General features: G+C 31.5%; 1 protein-coding gene across 1 annotated transcript in view; it reads left to right on the top strand.

Annotated features, from left to right (window-relative positions):
* The window catches only part of LOC129219328 (rho GTPase-activating protein 7-like), a 576,074-nt gene that overhangs the window by 59,161 nt on the left and 501,817 nt on the right, over positions 1–15,096 (top strand). The window contains exon 2 of the mRNA XM_054853684.1: positions 14,478–14,527. The gene's annotated coding sequence lies outside the window, so the exon portion shown is untranslated. The remainder of the gene's footprint in view (positions 1–14,477; positions 14,528–15,096) is intronic.

The raw sequence follows: 15,096 nt of genomic DNA, 5'->3' as shown, positions 1-15,096 counted from the left end.
CCTTTCTAAAAAAGAATGTGTGGATTGTAAAAATGGATTCATTTTTTACATGAGCGTGCATGAATGTGAATCATTAACAAGGGGTCGGAAGTTCGACACTTTTTTCGAACAGGCTCTTTTTAATGTTAATTGGGAAAACTTGACTCGTGACTTCGTTACTTTGAATGTTGATAGTCCATGTTTAAAATGTCATGTGTCTGATTTATTTGATGCAATTGATGTTAAAAATACGCTTGAAAGTTTTGAAGAGTTTTACTTAAAGATGTAAGTTTTTTTAATTGTCTTTTACTGTGTGTGTGAATAAATTGTGTTTATCATTTTAAAAGAGACTTGTGTTTTTATTGAGATGTTGAATATGGTTGATGGATTATACTTTGAAATCACTCTTACATATATTTTTTATATGCACTTTATTGTAAGTAATCTTTATACTATCGGTGTTGTCTTCATGTTATTGTATGGTTTTGTAATTAAGACTGAATGAAAATATAATTTTTGTGATATTTCTATAGTTTAATACATGCGAAGGACTTCGACTAATGCTAAGTGGAAAGTCAAAATTAGAACCGTAAAGCTTAAACATGTCAATGGTTTGAAAACAATACACAGTTATATTCACATACACAAACTCGTACGTATGAATACACTTACATTAAAGAGAAATATTAAAGACTTATAAATTCTCATATGAGATAAGGATGCTCTTTCTTAACTTAGTTGGTCACATGATCGATAAAAGATCCTCACCTATTTGTGATTTGTCATGAAATAATGTACATCGATAGATATGTTACTAAGTGTGTAATAGTTTTTATTTTTCTTAAATTCAAAGTTAAAACCAATTTGTTATTTGTAGGATTATATTAAGTGCTAAAAATGTGATATTTTCGCTTATAATTTCGGTTGATGAGTAAAGTTTTATTACAAGTTCCCTCGCACGAATGAACAATAACATGCTAGATGGATATTTGAAAGCTTGAGCGGATGATTTGTAAGTATCTTAAACATTATTATTATTATTTATAATGCATGTGTGTTAATTAATACTTAGAATGCGAAGAGTAAATGGTTAAGTGCTATTGGTTATTAATACTAAGAGTAAAGTGATATTGAGTTTTAAATTTAATTAAATCATTTCGTTTAAAGATTCAGTTGAAAAAATTTTATTTTGTAAGTTTGAAAATTTTTGGAAAAAAAAAAATAGTTTTGCGAAAAAAAAAAAGATTGAAAAGAAAAAAAAATAATATGTTACAAAAATATTATTATTATTATTATTTTGATTTGAAAAAAATATTTTTGCGGAAAAATTTATTGTTGTAAGAATAAAAATTTATTTTTATATGATTGAAAAAAAAAATGATTTTTTTTTAATTAGTGGAAAAATATTACAAGTTTGAGAAATTATTTTTTAAAAACATTTTATATGATTAAAGAAAACAAAAATTTTTGATTTCATTTTCTAAGTAGAAAAATATTACAAGTTTGAAAAAATACTGTTTTGAATCAAAAATCTGTTTTTGAAAGAAATATTCTTACAAGCTGGAAATTTTTTTATATAAGTTTGAAATGAAAAAGAAATTAATTCGAAACTACGAATTAAAATCTAAAATTTTGTTTGGAAAACCAGACATCAGGCTATTGTCGATCTATGTGCTTGATATTTGAGAAACGTGAACTAATTTTAATTGGTCAGAAACAGTGACATCACTTGAAAGACGTAGGCCAGGTGGTGAATAATACTCGCACGTGGGGTTTGTTATCTGTTATCGGTAAAGGGGTAGATAGCAATATTGATAAAGTCATTTTCTCAATTCGCATCGGTGTGTGTGGACGATGGGAAGTTCTTTGGGATTATGGTAGTTTTTTTCAACAGCCGCGTTGATTTGCGATTTCACGGCATGCCTTCTGCAAATCGACGATGGGCAAACAGCCGTATGCAGCGATTTCAAATAAAACATGCATGTAGTTGTAATTTGTGAGATTGAGTTATAATTAACAATCCACTTATTACAATTTCATTCACTGTTTTTAAATAACTTCGCGATAGCTGGTACTTGAGGGATTTCACCCCAAAAAGGTTAGTCTTTTGTACTTAATTTTAGTCAGTATTTAGCTGTAACTTAATTTGTCAAAATTTAGATTAAGTTTCTTAATTTAACGTATAGCTGTCCATTTGAATGTATCGTTCGAAAAGGATAAAGACTAAAATAAATGATATCGATTTTGTTAAAGAAATTAGTTGTTAAAGTAAAATATTATTGGGAAAATGAAATAGTCAAAGTGATTCTAATTCATGAATGTTGAAAATTTTGTTTTATTCTAACAAGAGTGCTTGTATGAAAAAAAAAAATAATAATAAAGTAAAACACTATGCGATAAAATGACTAAGTTAAATACTAATCAAAAAATAATTAATGGAGTTGATTAAATAAAATGTGATAAATTAAATGAAACTCTTGAAAAGCATATAAAGTGATGAAATGTAACTTGAGTGCGAAATTTGCTTACTGGAAAAAAATTAAATAAGTTGATTTTTTTAAAATCGTGAAAATTTATTAATGATAAGTGTTAATTACTACTAAGAGTAAATTGATTGCAAGTTTTTAAAATAAATTAGTTGGATGAAAATTGTAGACCTGATAATGTTTCGAAAAATTTGTGGGTTCGATTCCTGTTACTAATTGTGAAAAATTTCTAAGTTTAAAAATAACGGGAAAAAAAACGATAAAGTAAAAACAAGCAAGAAAATGATTAAGTTAAATACTAAGCGATAAAATGACTAAGTTTAATGCTAATCAAAAAATAATTAAATAAAATGTGATAAATTCAATAAAACTCTTGAAAAGCATATGTAGTGATAAAATGTAACTTGAGTGCGAAATTTGCTTACTGGAAAAAATTAAATAAGTTGATTTTTAAAATCCATGAAAATTTCTTAATGATAAGTGTTTATTAATGCTAAGAGTAAATTGATTCCAAGTTTTGAAATGAATTTCAATAGAAATTATTTTTCGGTAAGTCTATTTTTAAAATTTGCTGACATGAAGTTTTGATACTCGACTTATAATTTTAACATTTCTCGGGTTCTTCATTGATGTTTAACTTTTTTATGTGATGTGTTTTATTTTACCGTAGGTAAAAATAATTAAATAAAAGTGAAATTTATAAATTGTAATGAAAATTCTGTTAATGAAATTAGTTGGTTGTAAAGTAATATTTTGGAAAAGCTGTAATGAATGATAAATAGTAAAACGTAGTAAGTAAAATAGTAAAGTATGGTAAAGTAAAATAAAATAGTCAGAGGGGATTTAATTCATGAAAGTTGAAAATTTTATTTTATTCCATCAAGAGTGTTTGCATGAAAAAAAATAAAAAAAAATAAAATAAAGAAATCAAAATATGATTAACTTAAATATCGATGATAAAAAATAATTATTAGAGTTAATTAAATGAAATGCGATAAATTAAATGAAACTCATGAAAAGCATATGTAGTGATAAAATATAACTTGAGTGGGAAATTTGGTTACAGTAAAAAATTATTTAAGAAGATAATTTTTAAAATTCATGAAAATATTTGATAGTGATAAGTGTTAATTAATACGAAGAGTAAATTGATTGTAGATTTTGGAAAATTAAATGGATAAATGTATAAAAATAATAACGTATGTGATAATGTAAAATAATAATAATGAAAAAGAATCAAAGACGATTAAATGAATCTAAATCGTAAATGAGTTGCTATTTTAGTAAACTCAAACTAGAGTGAAAAGCATTTTAGTAGGAACATGTTAATATCTCTTGTGCTAAGAAAAATAAATAACTTTTAAGCATAATTTTGTAACTGGAATAAATGTATGATAAAATGATTAAGTTAAGTATTAATGAAAAAGTAATTATTAGAGTTAATTAAATGGAATGTGATAAATTCAATGAAACTCTTGAAGCGTATATGCAGTGTTGGAATGTAACTTGAGTGCGCAATTTGCTTACTGGAAAAAATTAAGTTGATTTTTTAAAATCCGTGAAAATTTGTTAATGATAAGTGTTAATTACTACTACGAGTAAATTGATTGCAAGTTTGACATGATTGCAAAAATTGAAGACATGATAACGTTTCGAAAAATTTGAGGTTTCGATTCCTGTCACTAATTGCGAAAAATTTCTAAGTTTAAAAATATCGGAAAAAAAACGAAAAAGTAAAAACAAGCGAGAAAATGATCAAACTCTAAAATATACTAAAAAAAAAAAAAAAAAATCGAAATCACGAAAAAATAATTTAAGTCTGAAATGCTTGAAATTAGTTAAAGACTAAAAGGCTAAGAAAATAGTTAAAGACTGAAAATAATTGAAAAACGCTAAAATAGTGAAAAAAAATAATCAAAGTGCTAAATGACAGGAAAAAACGTTAAAGTTCAAAATGTATGAACAAGTTAGAAAAAATAAAAATGATAAAGTTTGAAATGCATGAAAAAGAAAATCAAAGTTTAAAATATATTTTAAAGTCCACAAAGCATTGAAATAAATCTAAAATCTCGAATGGGTTGTATTTAAATAAATCTTTACTTAAGTGAAAACTTTGTGATTATGAAAAATAATAATAATGATGATAGTTTCAATTATGATCTGAAATTCAGTTAATGACATGCCATGATTAGTACTAAAGAGTGAATTAACTGATGGTTTTAAAATTAATTTAATTGTAATATTCGTTGTCATGGTACAGATTCACATTAAGACTGAAAGTGTAATGGAAAATATAGCATAGTGGTTAGCATACGTTTTTGCTAACTCAAAGTTTGGGTGTTCGATTCCCAACACTCTGTAAAATAAAAATAATTAAATTCGCGGAAATATTCTAAGTCCGGAAAAAATATTCAAAGTTCCGATAGATGGCGCCACGAACGTTCTTAAAAGTAAAAATCGAAAAGTAAAAACATAGCAACAATTGTTGCCAACCGAAAACTAAAAACTTTGACGTTGCCATCCAAAAACTTACCTTCTACAAAGTGTTGCCATTCCCTAAAACGAAGTACAAAAGCGCGGGAAAAAAAAGCGCGCTAAAAATACCCCCTGTAACCTTTCACGGTAAAAATGACAAAGTCCAAAAATGCGGGAAAAAAAGCGCGCCAAAAATATCCTCGTCATCTTCTTCAAGATTCAGGCGCAACCCAAGGTCAACCCCAAGGTCGGGAGGAGGTGGAAGGGGGTGGAGGGGCAGCCCAAGGTCATCCCCAAGGTCGGAGGGGGAGTGGGAGGGGGCTATGAGCCCTAGAGCCCCCTCCTGCGGCAGAACTCTCCTTTTCCCACTACTGGCCGCTACTTGGCCTTTTTTCTAGCGATCGAAAAAAGCCAATGCTTAAATTTGGCAAAAATACGATGATTCAATTTGATTTTGAAATATTTCTAACTTTTAGGGAAATTCTTTGAACTAATATCTGCAACCGCTATTTTAAAATGTGTTAAAAATAACTTTTTTTTTTGCTATTTCTTCTGAAATATTTAAATTATTTCTTGAATAATAGGGAAGTTGCAACCTATTAAATGTTCATTTTTTGGGTATTGGATATTGTTAATTGACCCTCAAAACTAAAAAATTCACCATCGCCGAATTTTAAATCACCGTGGTTGATTTTTAATGAATTTTTAAAAATCCACGCGCAAAAGTGCGCGCTTCTGAAACGTCACGAGCCTACGTCACAGGGCGCGAATGTGCAGCCTTCCGCCGAAGATCCCTTGTTTCCGCTAGGAACATTTTGAGTGCGCTGATATTTTTATTTTTTAGAAATTCAATAATCCTTTTGAACACACTACGGAGACCGAATTCGTTAAAGCACAATCTAAATAATCTTCCTCGTGTAACATCAATCATTTTATTCGAATATTTCCGAGAGGATGAGATGTTTAATGTTCCAGAAACGCGAGGAGTTAAATGCGAGGAGATAAGCCTTTTACGTTTCGTCTTCGAAGTCGAATGCGTGACCTTCGGCTTCTCCCCTATCGGAAGAGGGCATGACGTCACTTCCTATGCCATTTGACGTCACAAGCGCTTGAACTTTAAAAATTTATTTAAAAAAACTACTTATCGTATCGCAAAAATTTTTTCACCTATGATATTCATACATGTTACTATATCATATAAAAATAAAATTGAAAAATCGAAAACTTCCCTATTTTAAACCTTTCTGATCCGAATTATGTTTTGAAAATAAGATTTTTTTTTCTTAATTTTATTTGGTATTTTAACCGGATAGAACAGTATACAGTGGGTCTGTGAAGTTGAAACTTGTCTTTGACAGTTAATATTTCTTTTTGGGGAATTCAGTGGAAAGGGGGCGTGTTGCTGGCGTGGATTTGAATTCGAATACTTTTGCAAGACTACAAGCCAACTCAATTCCCAAAGTAACCAAGCTGAACTCAACTCCTTTCCAATTATCTTCAACTTAACAATGCCACCTTAAATGCATTACGCAGACCTTTTATTTATTTGTGATATTTATAATGCACACAAGCATATCGTCGCTAAAAAGACGAATGGGCATATCTTGAAAAATGAGTTATGACCACCACAGAAATGTCCAAAGTCGATTTTATAATATGGCCAATGAGCGTATCTCTTCAATAAATAGTAAAAAAGTTACAGTCCCTCACACTGGTGGCGGTTCTTAAGCGATACCGTAAACTGGATATCTTGAAATCGGTTTTCTGCAAAATGCTTAAAAGTGAGATCCGCCTATTCGTCGTTTTAGCGATTACACATGTATATGTACATTGCAGAGATAAAACTAGGGTTTGTTTTAACAAAACGTGAAAATACCTTTTGACGTTTTTAAGGGGAGCGAAAAGCATTTTAGAGTGAAATGTACGAACGCAGTGAGGGTCATAATAGAGATCCCTCTTTTTAAAGATGAAACGGAAGATTACAGGGGAGGAAGAGATGTGTACTCTCATTTGCGTTTTTAAACAGCTTGAATGTTTGACTTATTGAATTAAAGAAAATGTAAAACATTCAAATGCAATTTTTAAAATATTGCAATTGCTTTTTGCCGCTTCCTTTTTAGTTAGGAGCCTATCCAAGCACGTCATTTCTAAGATTTCCAGGGAATGTGTGTGTGGGGGGGGGGAGGAGTAGGAACATTTGATAGGGAAAAAGTTCGTAGAAAATACTTAATAGCTTTATTTCTAAAATCTGGTGGGAAAGGAGAGCAATTCCCCACGGAATCCCCTAAATGACGGTCCTGTTTCAATCGTAAAGAAAATCAGCGAACATGCATGTCACTGATTTACGTATAAAACGGTCTGCCCTTTCGGAAGCAAATGTCTGCTAACCCTGGGGGGCGAGCCTACCTGGGGATGCGTGAAAGAATTTAAGGGGAGTTGCCAATGTATAAAAAATGATAAAATTAAAAACTAGCTGTATTTTAATAAATTTTTTGGTCACATTTACAAAGTTTTACCACCTTTTTTTAAAATATTTTTTGTTCAGTTTTCCCTCACACATCGCTAGGAATCTAAATTTTCAGCATTAGCATATATAGAATCAAAATATCGAGCAAAGCTGGAAATTGAAAACCCCCTAAGGTGTGCTTTGTCACAGTTGCAACGTAATAACCAAAAATCTGCCAGGAACAAAACAGTGACAGCTCTCCCTTGGATGTAAGTAAAAGTGGTTAGTATAGCATGCCAACCTCACCTAGATCCTAGATTACCTTAAATTAATTTGCAATTAGTTCTTTGATTATTATCACATATGCTTATAATAATAATAAAATCATGCAGAAATATGTTACATTTTTTTCCGAAGTTAACTATTTACATTTATAACCCGCTTAAGGTTTTAAACCAATTTTAGTTTCAAATTCCGATGTAATAATACTTGTATTATAATACATGATGGTAGTGAGAAGGGAGGCGCGGAGCTTTAAAGGTTGAAAACCCTTGTGTCAACCTATTCTTTCTGCAGTGGTAAAATGTGTTCAATCTCTAAGAGTTTGCAAGTAAAGTAAAGAATCATACTTTTGACAAATGGCAAGTTCGTCATCAAGTTAGAGGAAGAGGTACTTACTGGTATATCTAAAATTTTTCCCGCGGGACAAAAGTCTCAGCTTTTGGGGTCTCTAGACATTGTTGGTGTTGACGGAAATATTGCAGACTCGCTGAGTTGTAGTGAACAGAATTACAATTTTTGGACGTGGTTATCTTGAAGATATATTGCTTTTCTCTCTTTTTTTTTTTTTTTTTTCATATCATATATGTCTTCCTGTTGGCTTGTAGAACTAGCAAGGAAAAATATCCTCTTGCTGTTAGTAAGTAGCGATTTCCGAGAAATTATAATGCTGATGCTCCAGATATATTGAATGAGACCAGACGCATGTATAAAGGTGTCGAATTTTTTTTTTTTTTTTTTTTTGACATTCATTAATTAAATTGGGTTTTAAGAAAACATAATTAAACCAATATTTAAATGTTTTCCTACTTAAAAAAACTTGTAAAGCATTTTATAACTGTCCCACGGTTTGATGATGGGTGAACTGGAAGCAAAAACTGATTTCATTTTGTAGTAGGTACGGTCAGTGAGATCACGTGAGCAGTAAGCTCACATGAGTAGAAATGCTTTCGCATTCTCAGTTGACCCTACCAATTACAAAATGAAGTGTTCTATTTCCGCTTCCAGTTCATCCGCCATCTCCCTGTGTCACAGCTATACCGAGCTTTATTTGTAATCCATAGCAATTTTTTCTGACATTTTTCGAGATCAAAAGGCAAAAATAATCGTTTTCTTGAAAATCGAAATTGTGGCACTCAAGTGATTACTTAAAATTAAAAAATATATATAAATGTTTAAATAAATTTTGATTAAGAAGTTGAGTCTTCTTTTCCAGAAATGACTGTTTTTCTTTGACAAAAAACATAATACAGAATGTTGCCGCGATTGACTGAAACATGTTCGAGATCGACATGTCGATCGCGATCGATGGGTTACCTAACGCCGATCTAAAGGAATGTTCTTAACAATGCAAAAATAGTTGACATATTTTCTTTTTATGCGTAAGGCGAAACATTTTTAATGCATCACATGTTAGTTTGCAATAGTGCATATAAGTTTAAAAAAGTGCACGTACTAATAATTGTTTCACGCTTTAATCAGACTGAAGATTGCTGTTAGCTGTTGCACTCGATTTTCTGCCTTATTCCAAGCCCTTATTTTCTTATTGCTGTTTCCATTAATACACCTTTTTAATTTCACGTTCTCCCAATCTCAAAAAAAAAAAAAAAAAAAGAAAAGGTAGAAAGTATGTCCCATAATTAGAGTTCGAATAAGCGATTTTCAAAGATATTTCAGCTATGAGACCTAAATACTTGTTTGTGCTGTTGAACTTGTTTAAAGCAAAATGTACTAGGAAAAAAAAGTGGGTGTCTTTTAATAACAAAATCGAAGCTTAATCAATGTTGCGAATGCAAAAATGTTTTTTTTTTTTTTTTTTTTTGAATAATTGAAAAAGTTGGTCTAATGTCTGGTGAGGAGTTTTATTATTACATAGTTCCAAATACTACCTTTTCCCCCCCCATAAACTGAAATCGAAGGAAAGCTTGAAAATAAATCTTTCGAAGTCATAACTAGTTTAACTTTCAACATGAGCTTGCTTTGTTAGCTATGAATTCACTAAATACTCTGTCTTGAAAAAAATTCTTCTCAAACTAACCAGAGCGTACCGTACCACCGTTTAATCCAAGGAGGGTATAATAATCAGTTTTATTCTAGCCTCTTTGCTGAAACTTGCCTTTTAAAATCTCCAACTGACTTTTGCATTTAAATTGGGATATGTTGCTGGGAAAGACGTTCTTCTAATTTAGCAATTATTTAACTTTAGCAAATCCGGCTACAGCTTTTTCATATTTTGTTACTTAAGTTGAAAATTACAAAGTACAACAATCAAACAGAAGAAAATGTTATTCATACAGTGAAACCTGTGTAAGTTGACCACTTGCGGTGCAGTACTATGGTGGTCAACCTAGACAGGTGGTCAACTTATAGAGGGTAGTAATGAAAACGGTTTTTTTTTTTTTGTCATTTCTTGTCCCATGCATTAATTTTTTTAATTAACTGGAATATTTTAAACTCACTTTCATTGTTTAACACTACTTTAAAACAATAAGAAAAAATGTTGTTTAAATATTTTTTAGAGATTATTTACCAGAATGACGAGTAAAGTATCATACAAGTTTAAAATTTCTGTGAATCGATCAAAAAAATGCCTCATTGGTTATGAAAAATTACTTTTGTAAGTTTAGCGCATTTTCTGGGACTTAACATTAGCCCAATGTTTTTCGATGGAAATATAAATATCCATAGGTTTTTCTAAAATGTCTAGTTACGCATTTGAGGCATAACTGATGAAACGTTTAGTACAATCTAATGCTTTTGCCTAGTGGTCAACTTACAAAGGGTTTTGTACAATACTCCAAACCAAAGCTGGTGTATATTAATGGTCAAGATAGACAGGTGGTCGAGATAAAGAGGTGGTCAAGTTACAGAGGTTTTCCTTCATTATATAATAGGACTAATTCTGTTCCTGACAAAAGCGGTCAACTTAGACAGGTGGTCAACTTTACAAGTTTTACTGTAATAGGAAGGATATCTCCAAGGAAAATCAAGAATGTAGCAGCAGTGCCGAATTTCGCATTCCAGCAGCAACAATTCAAGTCCGAAATAAGCACTAGTTAGACATAAAATGCTGCTTTGAACGTACTATTTGTAGCATTTGTCCTATTAAGTTGTTAATGTATTTGAATTCATCTGCTATACTTGTGGCATATAATTAACTCCATTATCTTCTGAAGCACCGACACAATCAACGAAGAAATGGATGACTCCTCCCCTCCCTTTCAAAGCTTTTTATCGATTTCAAGTCCTTCTTCTCATCTATGAACACTTCAAGACAGAAATAAGCTCTGGTTAGACGCAAAACACTACTCAACATATTTATTTGTCCTATTAAACTGTCAATGTCTTCAGATTTATCTGGTATCAGGGTTTAATTTGCAACGGAGCTCATGTGAACTGAGATCCTGCACTTTTTAATTGTATGCAAATATTTACATTTTAGGCGAAATTCAAGCAATTTACTCCTAAAAATATTTTTTGAGAACTACAGGACTCCTGCAATACTTTTGGTGGAAATTAAGCAATTTCTGTTATTACTTGTGTGCCGGCATGTAATTAACTCATGAATTTTAAACTGCCGTCTCAATCTGTAAATGGTAAAGACGCCTTTTTTTTCCTCCGCTTTCAAAGCTTTTTTCGATTTCACGACGTCCCTCTCAATTTCGACACTGTAAATTGCCATAGCAGAAGAACTTCTGTTTAATTGACACTATATCTCCTATCTGTGGAAAAATTGACGGGGTGTCGCGACTGTTATCTGTTTCCTTCCTTTTATCCACCCCCAACCATCTGCGTTGCTCTCCGTGGTCCTGCTTTTCTGGCGACAATATGCGGCCCCTAGTTTTTTTTATGGTTTGGGGTGAGTCTTGCAGTTAAGTTTTTAAGCTTGAAGTTCTGAGGGCTGAATGATGGGAAGTCTTCCTGCTTTCTCTTTTTGCTTTTTTATTTACCCCCTCCCCCTCCATCCCCCTCATTCTCTGGATGGAAGGAACATCGGAGTTTAAATTTGATACTCTCTAGGATGGAAAACTGCTAATCTCAACGCAGCGTACTAGTCAACATGGTTTGGGGAAAAGATCATACAGCTTCCGTTGATGAACGAAGTTCAAGTCTGGCTAGAGTTAGTTGCTGCTGTGACTTGTCTCCTTACATAAAAAATTATTGCAAACACGCAATATGCGTGTCAAATAAACAAATATGTGCAAGCTTTTCTACGAGCAGAATAACTAGTAACAACACAATAAGTGTTTGATTTATTTTAAAGAATAATTATAAAAATATGTTAACCATGATTCTTTTTTCAACTGCTAAAGTTTGACTCATTGAAAGTCAAGTATGGGGTAAACAATGACAAAAATCTCTGTATTAGATTATTAATTCATATATTACTGCATTGTTTTCTGTGCGTGAAAATGTTCTAGGAATTTTTTATAGGAGTAAAATTCATTTTGGAGGAGTAGGAATACGCTAAAATAATGAAGACCATATAGTGATCAATTCAATAAAAATAGCTAAATTTCTAATGATGAAATGGAAAATAAGATACAGGAAAAGAAGAAATACTTCTAAATAACTTTTACAATTTAGATTCTTCGTTATTTTTCATTAAAAAAAGTCAAATGTAATAGTTTAAAAATTCAAATTGCTCTGTTTTTCCATTTTCCACTATACTAATTTTTTTATTTAAAATACAGAGCGTGAAAATAAGCACGACTAACTTTTTGAAGAGTGTAAGATCAATTCAATGAATGAAATATGCATGTAGAGGGGTTAAAAATATCTATGATTAAATGTGTTAAAAATATCTTGAAACGAGCTGATGTGTGCATCACATGACTTCCTTTTACTCCAATTTAATGTCATTTTTTTCATTATTGGCAGTTTTAATATGATTCAATAGTTTACTCTCTAAATATCACCAACAGTGAACAAATTGAAACCAGATTTTAAAAAACAAATTTAAAAAAATCGCCAAGTTGGCGCAAAACTTGGCGACCAAAAGACTGGCGATACATCGCCAAGTGTTGGCGAAAATATAACACCACGTGAGTTTACATCGAAATTAACAACGATTTTCCCCCTAAAAAAGTCGTGAAAGACCCCTTTTGGAGCATACGAATGCAACCAAAAAAGAAGGTGCACAACTAGACCACACTAGGAGTCTACGTACCAAATTTCAACTTTCTAGGACATTCCGTTCTTGAGTTATGCGACATACATACGCACATACATACGTACATACAGACGTCATGAGAAAACTCGTCGTAATTAACTCGGGGATCGTCAAAATGGATACTTCCGGTGTCTGTACGTTCCTAGGCACATCTACGTGTGGTCGGGTTGAAAAAAAACTCAGCATTCATTTGGGGGTGAGCAAAATGGAAATTAAGGCCGATTTTTGAGTGAAATTTTTTTCGCGAATACAGTACTTCCTTTTTTGTAAAATACAGCACTGACTGACATTTATCATCACAAGATGCATCATTTTTAGCTTTAAAAATAGTTGAAAATTTGACTTTTTTTCCCTATTATTTCGCAAGTCAAACTAATGCACTATAGAAGTAACTGCAGCGTTTACAGAGAATTGTGGGGCGTTTTTGAGATGTTCAGCTCAAAAAAAATAAATTTGATTGCTCCAATCATAATTGTTTCAAGGTTTCGGAAAACCGAAACTGAAGAGCCGGCTGCTAGCTTTGAACTTAACCTCAATAACAAGCACTTCAGTAAAATTTCGGAGGGGGAAAAAAACCTTCAAAACGAATTTTACTTTCACTCTAAAAGCTACTTAAGGAAGTATTTAGTTTTTCTGACAGTTTTCGTCGAAAACATCAAAGTAGAAATTCCAATCGTGTAAAAGGTTAAAGGAAAGGTTTTTTTTTTTTTTTTTTAATTCGTTTCCTTTGCCAATGACTGCAAGATTTAATTTCTAAAAGCCATCTTTTTGTTTAAAACAATTTTAATTTTGTTTATAGGTTATTTTACCCTTATATGCAAGACAGAATTGGAAGACAAATTAACTTTGTTTCTTGCATTTTTTCATTTTCTACAGATTGCGTGTTTTTGTTTTTCCGAATACAGTAATTTAGTCCCTCTAAATTTTTTTAGTGACATGTATCTTTTTGGCGAATTAAAATATATTACATGCTTTTCTTAAACAGGTAAAAAAGATAAATACGTGTCGCTTACAATTTACAAATCAGTAGGATATACTAGTTTTGGTTTATGACAAAAAGAAAAGAAAGATCATTTGCGACCAAATATTTATAGCAAGTGTGATAAAAATAATATAAGCGTAGTTGGGAAGAAAACCGATTGCGTTGATAAATTTTTGCCTAATGCCTCTTTGAAGGGATGCCCTTCGGACCGGGTAAGATGTTTGTTAGATAAAACCAGAATCGCGGTTTGGGAGATCATTGATTCATCATCGTTTGATTCATTAGCTATTTGCTTATTTAAATTTCCTAATTGTATTTGTCTAATGATGTTATCCTGCACATTTTCTTTCATCGTTTCAGTGAAGATTTAGCTTAAATATTTGGATACTATGGAAGTCGACAAGTTAATTGATGAAATAAAGAGTCATCTTTGATTTTGAAATGAAATATTTTTGATGTAATATGAAAAGGAAAAATATTTGCAAGGAAATATATTTAAAATGAAATATATATTTGAAATGATATGTGTTAAAAATGAAATGTCTGAAATTGAATGATTTGAAATGTTAGAAATTGAATTTGAAATGATATTATAAATGAGTTGTATTTTAAAAATTTCTAAATGAAAAATTAATATATATATTTTTTTCATTTTAGATGTTATAGATTTGAAGGAGGATACTCTTTAATGTTGGGAAGACAGTAAGGTAAGAAGTTCGTGTTTTGAATTTCTTTAAGAAGAAAGTTTCTTAGCATATATTTTTCTGAAACATTTAGGAGGAATACGGAAGATCCATCTGTAAAGATATAAGAAGAATTTATCTGAGATGTTAACTTTCTTAAGATCGAACCTAATGTTAACATTTTCTGAGCAAGATTTCGTAAATGTGTGCGTCCTTGATCAAATGACATTTCAACCGCCATATCAGTATTAAGTGTTGGCTAAAAACAGGACTGTATGATCGGAGGCGACTGATTTTGAGGCGAAGGAGCTGGAATCCGAAGTCGAAAGCTTTAAACTTCGTATAGTCGGAGTCTAGGTCGGTCCTTTTTTCTTTCGAGTCCCTAACTCGTCCAGAGCTGCGGAGTCAAGAGTCGAAGGCTCTAAAGTTGCAGGAATCAGAGTCAGGATCAGTCGTTTCCACTTCGACTTCGCAGTTTTAACCAGGGCTGCGAAGGTTAACCAGGGCAGTTTTAAGCCCTGGTTTAAATTGCGAATGAGCATTATGTGTAAAAAGTGAAAGGTGTGAATACTAGTTAATAATACTACATTAAG

The sequence above is a fragment of the Uloborus diversus genome, chromosome 3 (assembly GCF_026930045.1).
Source record: "Uloborus diversus isolate 005 chromosome 3, Udiv.v.3.1, whole genome shotgun sequence".
Classification (NCBI taxonomy): Eukaryota; Metazoa; Arthropoda; class Arachnida; order Araneae; family Uloboridae; genus Uloborus; species Uloborus diversus.
Note: the sequence above shows the minus strand (reverse complement) of the source record. Positions and strands in the feature narration are given on the sequence as shown.